Consider the following 8,786-nt stretch of genomic DNA (forward strand, 5'->3'; position numbering starts at 1 on the left):
TTTACTTGAAACTTTTGATTCGTAACATTTTTTCAAAAGTTTCAAGTTAGAAAAATCACCCTGTCTATATATCTTTTTACCCGAGTAAAAATGCTTTGACTTTTCGACTTCAGCAAGTCTTGATTGGGAGCAATTCAAGTCGAACTCAAGTCGAAGCATTTTTACTCGGGGATATATTGATTGATGATTCTCTGATGATTGGTCGATAAAAAGCCTCTCACGTACGACACTTATCCATTTGGCAGGCCGTTGAGTCGTTGACTGATTGGTGTATTCAGTATGGATTGTGAACCATTCAAATGGGGCCAGAAAAATATATACTGTTAAAAGATTGCAGTGTGAATTTAAACGGTGTGGGTGGTTGAAGTTTAGGGTGTGAAAGGAAAGAGTGAAAACTGTGTGAAATATTTGAACGCTGACACCGAATCGGTATTACGTCTACGTCGAGCCTTGTGGCTAAATAGTTTGTGTTTTTTTTTTGTAGTTTGTATGTTTTTATTTATTGAATAGTTTTTAAGGTTAGTCAGATTATAAGTGCATTTTATGTTTACTCCGTTTTCACACCGAAAACGGTTACATTAAAAATTAAAAAATAAATTAAACCATCAAATTCGATGAATATTGTGAACACTTAAGAAGAATAAAGAAGATTTTTAAACTGTAGAAGATGGAAAAAATGCAGAATTCTTAATTCTGCAAAACTTCTAGAAGTCATAAATATATTATAAAAGGGATCAAAATTTTCCTATTATTTTGTAAAATCCTGTAAAATATATATTTTTTTTAATCTAGATTTTTTGTTGGAACATCTGAAATATTCAAAAATCTTTTCTAATTTTATTCAAATTCCTAGGAAATTTTGGAAGATTTTGAGGTAGTTTTTTAAAAATTTTGAATGATTTTTCAAAATTTCAAGAAAAACTCGATTCAATTAAAAATATTTTCCTGGATTTAAGAGGCTTTGCATAGATTTAAATATTATAAACTTTGGAAGAATTTCCAAAAAATTATCGATAATTTATTATTTCTTTCAAACTTCTAAAAGTCCTAAATATCTTTCGAAAATAAAAAAAAAATGCTTATACTTCTTTCCTTTTACGTAATTTAAATATTTATGTGACTAAAAAAGTATTAAAAAAGCATTGTTGCGTTACACGAAAATATTGTTATATTTATTTCTATATCGCAGTTCTTCCTTAAAAAAATGTATTCAGAAGACGTCTATTAAGCTTTTAAAAGTAATAAAAATAATGTGACGTAACTGCAGCCAGGTTGTCCGGGAGGTAAAAGGGTTTTAAAAAACGATACCTGTATTCATTCTTTCAAAATCTCATTTCAGCAAGAATATAAGTGCTTGGAAAATTGTAAGAAATAAATAGTTATTACAAAATTGGGTAAATGATCAAAATGAGTACAAAAGTTAGAGCGCACATGCGCGCGCATACTAGTTCTAGTATGTTATAACGGTACAGTTTGCAACTGTAGTTTCTCAATTGTTGAGCGTCGGCATCCTCTGTCGGTATCCTTTCAGTTAATATCCCTCCTTGGTAACACTGTAAGTATCTTGTGGTTCCTATCATATTGACCGTAGCACAGTTACCATAGTTAGGTTCAAACTCAGAGAAGATCAGTAATGCATGCTTGTATAATTGGAGCAGTTACACTGTTTCATTTGGGATGAGGTAGGTTGTGCCTAGTTTTAGGCTTTACATCGAAGTTGTCAAATTTTTAGGATGTAACAAGACTATTTACAACAATGTTTATTCTTAAATTTTTAAGTGCTGTTGGGGCCATTCACAAAATACGTGATACATTTTTCAGGAACTTCTGACCCCTCTCACCCTACGTGATACTTTTTCCATTAGTTTGAACATGGAGAATTATATTTTTTCTGACCCCCCCCCCCCCTAAAAGTATCACGTGTTTTGTGATGAGCCCTTTGTGAGTAAACATAATTCTTATAATAATATGTACATTGAATGTATAAATTTTACACATTTCAAATTCTACGTATCTAAAACTGATTTCCTTTAGAATCTTTAGAGGTTGACAATTTTTTACTTAAAATTAAAAGCATGACTATTTGAATCATTTTTAATTTATAGAAAATATTATAAAAAATTAAATTTTTCAATTCTTCAATTTCCAGCTTAAAAGTCTTCAAAACTGAATAAATTTGAATTATAAGTCTTCCAAATTAGAGGAATATGTGTGATGTACACCCAGGAAAGGGGGCTTACTCTAAAAAAATCGCAATCGAGGTTTTTACACATTTCGATAGTTTTTGAGTGGCTCTTTTTAATTAAACCGTAGAACAAAATTTCCGAGCCCTAAAAATTCTAACTTTTCAGAATAAACTCCTTTTCTTCGGCACATCCCGGTAATAAGCGTTGAATTTAGAAGAATCCTTAATATAAAATCTCTAAACGATATTGACGATTTCGATTGTCACAATACTCGATTTCATTGCTATATGCGTGTGACACGAGGCGTCAGTGGGTTAGACAGCATTGGAAAATATTGAAAAAATTGTCACGATTGCTCGTTCTTTGTTAACGACACGCGTGCGACAGAGGCATCCGTGAATCACTGTGAGTTATACAATAATGGAACGTTACACGTCTGTTCTTGAAGCTGATGATTCCAACGGAGCTGCCTTGATCTACGCTTGCTTGGATTTGAGTGATGCTCATTGGCTACGGTGCGCGTCGGTACCACTGATATCAGTGGTCTCTACCAGAGAGTATTATAGAGAGTGGAAACTGAGCGTATACGCGACAGTAGCGCCTCAGTGACTGAGTTGCAACACTATTACGGTGAATTTGGCCTGCGAGTCCGATTTTTATATACATTTAGTGTATGGCTAACGGGTTAATGGCTTGTTTGGAAAGTGCAAATCAAAACAAAAATGATAACATCGTGTGTTTTTTATAAAGTTTTGAACAAAAATGGTCTTATATTCTTGCATTGGTTGCTGCAAACACAACTCTAGAGACGACAAGGAATATTCGTTTTTTGGGCTACCAAATGATCCGGAAATGTAAGTATAATATTCATAATATTTAGTTGGACGTAATGTAATCCTAATTGTAAGTAATTAAATATTATTTTAACTATTCAAAGCTGAAACAAATGCCCACTCCCGAACCGAAGTGTTCATGAATTGAAGCCAAGAAGACATAAAAAATGTTATCCTGTATGGAGCAAACGGATTTGCAAGTTGAAAAACTAAAAGTAAAACTGATCCGAAATTGGCGTATACTCTGCTTTCGCTTTTGCACTTGCTGAGAACGTACAGTAAGTGAATATACTTATATGGTGAAAGTAAAATAAAAACAATAAGTATTTTTAATTCATAACGGTAATTAATATTTTCCAGTCGCGCACAGTGGAACCGATTTGCTGTGGCAGTCAATGGAGATCTGAAAATAAGTTCTAGGATCTACTCCGATCATTTTGACAAAAGTGCATTTTGAAGACATATCCGTGAGTGCAGCTTCTTAAAAATCCGATTCCAATAATCCTAGAAAGCAAAAGAAGTGTCACAAAGCCTGCAGAAGGGGAGTAATAATTTGAATTGCATTTTGTAATCTTCGAAACTTGGAATTTTCTAAGTATAATATTAAAATTGATCAATAATAATAATGAATAATGAAAGTAATTAAATTTGTGAAAGTAATTGAGGTAATGAAAGTAATTTTTTTTGAGCGTAGAATCTTTAACGCGCCCAAAGTTTATTGGTACTTTTATTGTTTTTAAATCTGAAATATTCTCAGGTTTTTTTATTTAGGTAAATTTTGAATGCGATAACGTTTTTCCTACATGCTGAAAAACATGTGCTTTTTTAATTTGGTTAATATCTGCTGTTTTTTTTTTATTTCAAAATTTTAAAAAGCTTTACCATCCCATAAAACTTCTCTAATTCTTACGAAATTTTAGTACATTCTTTTAAACCGCTTGAAATATTTTTGAATATCTAAACATTATTAAAATCCTTCTTAATGTCTTCAATTTTTATAAATGTCTTGAAAATTCCTTGAAAAGCTTGGAAGTACCCTAAAATATTAAAAATCATTTGAAATCTCTTGAAATACTTTGAAATTTGTTCAAGCCCTTGATTTTTTTTTAATTAAAGCTACTTGGAATTTCTAAAAATTATTTCATATCTTTTAAATCCTTTGAAATTCCTCAATTCGCGTGAATAAATTCGTTGAAAGCGCATTTAAATCTTATAAAACATTTAAAATACCCTAAAATATTTTTTAAACTATAATATTTTTAAAATCTATTAAATTACTGAAATACATTGAAAATTCCTTGAGATATTTGTTTAATTTACTGAAGTATTTCAAATTCTTTTAAAGGGCTTGAAATCCTTTAACACTCTTGAAATATCTTGAAAATTCATTGGAATTTTTAAAAATCCTTTTAAATTTCAAAGAACAGAATGGAATGTTAAACAATTGGTTAAATGTTCAACCAAATTGGTGAATTTTTCAACAAAAAAGATTGAATGTTGTTTCAAACTCTTTTTTTTGTGTTGCTTGAAAATTCAACAATGTCTTTGTCTTTTTTTTTAATTTTTAACTAACAAATTTGTTTATCTGATAAAAAGTTCAAATATTTTCTTGGAAGTTCATCTTTTTGGTTTAAATTTTCACCCTTATGGTAGACAATGCAACTTTCATGATTAAAATTAATCTGTTTTGGCTGAAAATTTAATTTTTGTTTTAAAAATTCACATTTTCGGTTTGAAAATTCAACTGTTTCGTACAAAATTTGTGGATCTGGTTCAAAAAAATCAACAACTTGATAGAAAGTTGAACTATTTGACTGAAAATGTATGTATTTTGTTGAAAATTCGTCTTTTTTGGTAAATAATTGTCGTAAAAGTTCATTTTTTCGGTTGAAGATTTGTAATTTTTAAAGAATTTTTGAACAAAAATGATTGAACTTTAACCAAAAACAAAGTCTTTGATATTTACAGCCAAAAATACTTTTTTAAAACGCAATTAAGTTAAAAATACAACTGTTAGAGCGAGAGTTTCATAATTCTTAATAATCCTGAAATGTAAGTAAATGTCTATAATTTATATAACGTTTTATGTCCCGTTAAAGGAATGAGTCTCGTACGAGAGGAAGAAGTTATTTGTACTCGGACTCCCACATCTTCTCAAAAAGTCGCATTATCTACTCCATCTTCTGTTCGTCCTGTATCACGCTCCGATGGACGTACACCGAACATTCACTTGAAGGGGAAGCGTTTGCTACCACTTTTTTCTTTCGGAAGTCCCAGTACGAGTGGAATTGAGGATGGGGATCAACAGGGCTTCAAACCACAAGATGTCAGTACGCCGTGTACAAATATATATGTGCAAAAGTTCATTGTAATTATTACTGTTAAGCAATCTGTATTGTGCAATACAAAGAATTCATTTTGTGCAATAAACAAAAATCATGTGATACCTTTAACCGTTTTTGTATTATTATTCTCTTATTTTCAGATATTAAATAGAAAATAGTAACTTTATCTGACATTTAAGAATAGTATGGAATTCAAATTTCGCGGTTATGGCAGGCTTGGTGTTGCATCTGATCTTATGGCAGCTTCCACTCTCTATAATACTCTCTGGTATGTACTTGATTTTTAAATACGTACGCGAACTAGAGCCAATGAGCGCCGCACAGTTCAAGCATGCGCAAGTATTTTTGGAACACTGTTGAGAATAATAATCGAATCGAAATTCAAGGTCGATGATACGACGAATCAACGCTGCTCCTTTACCACCCCTTGCCTCTCGTACCACCTAGAGTTCCACAAGGGAGAGTTGTGACAATGGGTGTCATCTTTTTGATTGGTAGACGAACCGGAATCGGAAGTTGGTGGAATTCGCGCGTTTTTCAAATAAAACTTTTAATTCAATCATAGAAATTCAACAAAAATACATTAAAAACAGTTATTTCAACTTATTGAATTAATGTATATTAATGTATTTTATAAATACATACATTTATTTTTTAATAACACTTAACCCATTTTCATTTAAAACATTATTCTTCAATTATTTTAATTTGCGCGACAATTGTAGAAAAAGGATTAATACTTTATAACAGAGAAACAGATGCCAACAAGAAAAGAGACGTTCAGAAGACCACTATTATGTTTTTGATCCTAATATGTTTGCCTTGAAAAAATAAATTAGCGACATCAGTGAAGAAACATTTCAATTGGATTCATAAAAGTATTTTATTATACATGAAGTAATGTGATATGATACAATATAATACAAATATACATAAGGGGTATATACTCTTTTTGTATTAATGGAATGTAGTATGTATGGCCATAATTTTGCTATCATATACTTTTTCTTTTATCTTAGCTTCATTGCAAAGTCTCAATCTAAATAATAAAAGCCTTCTTGAAATTTTTGTGTTTAATTGGTGGCATGTCAAAATATGAGAATTCGGAACTGACAAAAGTCTAGGTATGAAAAAATCGTTTAGGTTTACATTATTTAATTTTTTAACCACTGGATGCCACGAGCGTAATATATTTTCCATGCATTCGGAGGTGGCAAACGTTGCTTCGTTAACATAGAAAAACGTATTCTCTTTGAGTTCCTTGTATGCTACGAATTGGGCATAAGGTACATCAAGAAAATTCTTTGAACCGATTGACCCAGTGCGTTCTTCGCAACAAGTCATTGTTTTTTTGGATACTTGCAATCAAGTACCCAGCAGCGCGATATAAACTATTTTCTTCCAATGAATTCAAGGAATTTACGGGTACAGGCGATACATCTTGTAAATCAACCCATGGCCTCGCAGCTGCACAGTGTTTATTATTCGAACTTAGAGAGGAATGTTGCGGAATTCAGGACTGTTGTATTGTTTCCAATATCTTTCTTTGGTGACCGTACTGAGATTTTTCTGCTTTATTCTCGGCTGCTAAAAGCTCGTTTTAGTAAATAGAAGGATGGTCATAATTTTGTCTGCGTTCAAAATCTGTTGAAAGACTTTTGGAACCAATCATTCCAGCGATACTACTGTAAAAAGAGATTTGTTAAATAAATAGGTGAATTAATTAAAGATTTAAATTCAAGAAAACGACTAAATGAGATTGAACTTATTTTTTTGCATTTTTTAATTCAAGAAAATCAGTAAGAAAGTCGCTATGATCGTATTCATAATTACTGCTCCGAATTTCTTTATTGTACTGTGCAATTACAATCAAGCGAAGGTCAAATTTGAATTGAAGGACATTCGGCGTCACATGTTTCGACCTGATTATACTAAACAAGTTTTCGACACAATTTTGAGTGAATGTCAATGTTAGAAAAAATTGAAAATCTCTCTTCTCTGATAAGTAACTACAGAGCTCAACAACTGACATGGTGCTTAACATAAAACCTCTTTGGATTAGTTTAAAATTGCCTTTCTCTCCGACGCTAATCCCACCCGCAAGGTTTACCATCCCTGTCAAAAAAGATTGTTTTTTTATATTTTTCAGGGTTAAACTTGCTGATCGCACTTTGAAGATTTCTTGAAGTAATTAATCTAAACCATTTGGCTACATGGCCAACAAACCACGCAGTAGTAAAATATTCTGGTTTAGAATTTTCGTCTCCTACGAAATATTCATATATTCATTTTTTGGAAGTTTCTGTTATGAGTGGGAATACCATCCTCTACTTTGAGATTTGGCGTAAGAGTAAAAACTAAATCCTCTTGACCACGGAGCAGCTCAACTAAATGATTCGAATCGACGATATTAGTACGTAAATTGTACAATTCTTGAATGTCCTTTGGAATGTACAGTTTTTTATTATTCACGATAGTTTTTACCATGTTTTTTAGCAAATGAGGCACGTCCGCAAAAAAGTACAATCTACGATTAGGATCGTGGTGAGGATGAGGGTGAGGTACTGAGTTACTAATTTCGCTTTTGTTGTCTGCGCCAATTCCAAATGCCTTCCAAAACTCTTGGTTGATTGAGTCCATGTCACAGGTGATGCTGTTCACTCTCCGATATTCTCAGCTTTTGCTATTATCTGTAAAATGATAGATTTCAAAAGAGTACCATCAAATCCGCTACCAGTGAAGTCATAGCCAATAACTTGTTTCCACCGTAAATCAGTACCCCTTATAATATAAACCAATGCATGCTTAACTTTATCTTCACTATTGGGTGAAAGAGTTATATTACCTATATATTCCTTTGTTTGAGGATAGAACATCTTAATGGTACTATTCGATCATTTTTTGGTTTTTTTAGTTCCCTGCTGTCTAACCAAATTTAGTATTTGATCCTGTGTAAATAAACGATTCAATATAGTTTTGTAGACAGTGTGCTGATTCCTTTCCAATTATTTTTTTTTGCTTTTCTAACTTGACGCAGTTTTTTCTTTAAGATATTGATTAAGTTTTGTTGCTTGAAGAATAACTTCTCAAGTTCATTTTCGTTTACTGCGACTGCAGTATGTGACAGAGCTGCCAGATATAGCCCGAAATTTACCCCCACCATACCTACCGTTTGGGAGCCACAAAACAGAAGTGCATGATTACCACTGTAAGTTCGTGTGTATGTCGAAAATGCACGAATCGACTTCGGTTTTGTGCTCCACGACGATTGCCGATCTGAAAGCTTTGGAAGACTTCGGTGGTCCTATTTTCTCGATCCTCATTTGAAAGAAATGGAAGCAATAGACGAATTTAATGTTTCGAGTGATTCATCATTTCATGCATGAGTCGATTTTGAGTTTATGTTTTTCAGGTGTATATAG

The sequence above is a fragment of the Belonocnema kinseyi genome, chromosome 5 (assembly GCF_010883055.1).
Source record: "Belonocnema kinseyi isolate 2016_QV_RU_SX_M_011 chromosome 5, B_treatae_v1, whole genome shotgun sequence".
NCBI classification, from domain to species: Eukaryota; Metazoa; Arthropoda; class Insecta; order Hymenoptera; family Cynipidae; genus Belonocnema; species Belonocnema kinseyi.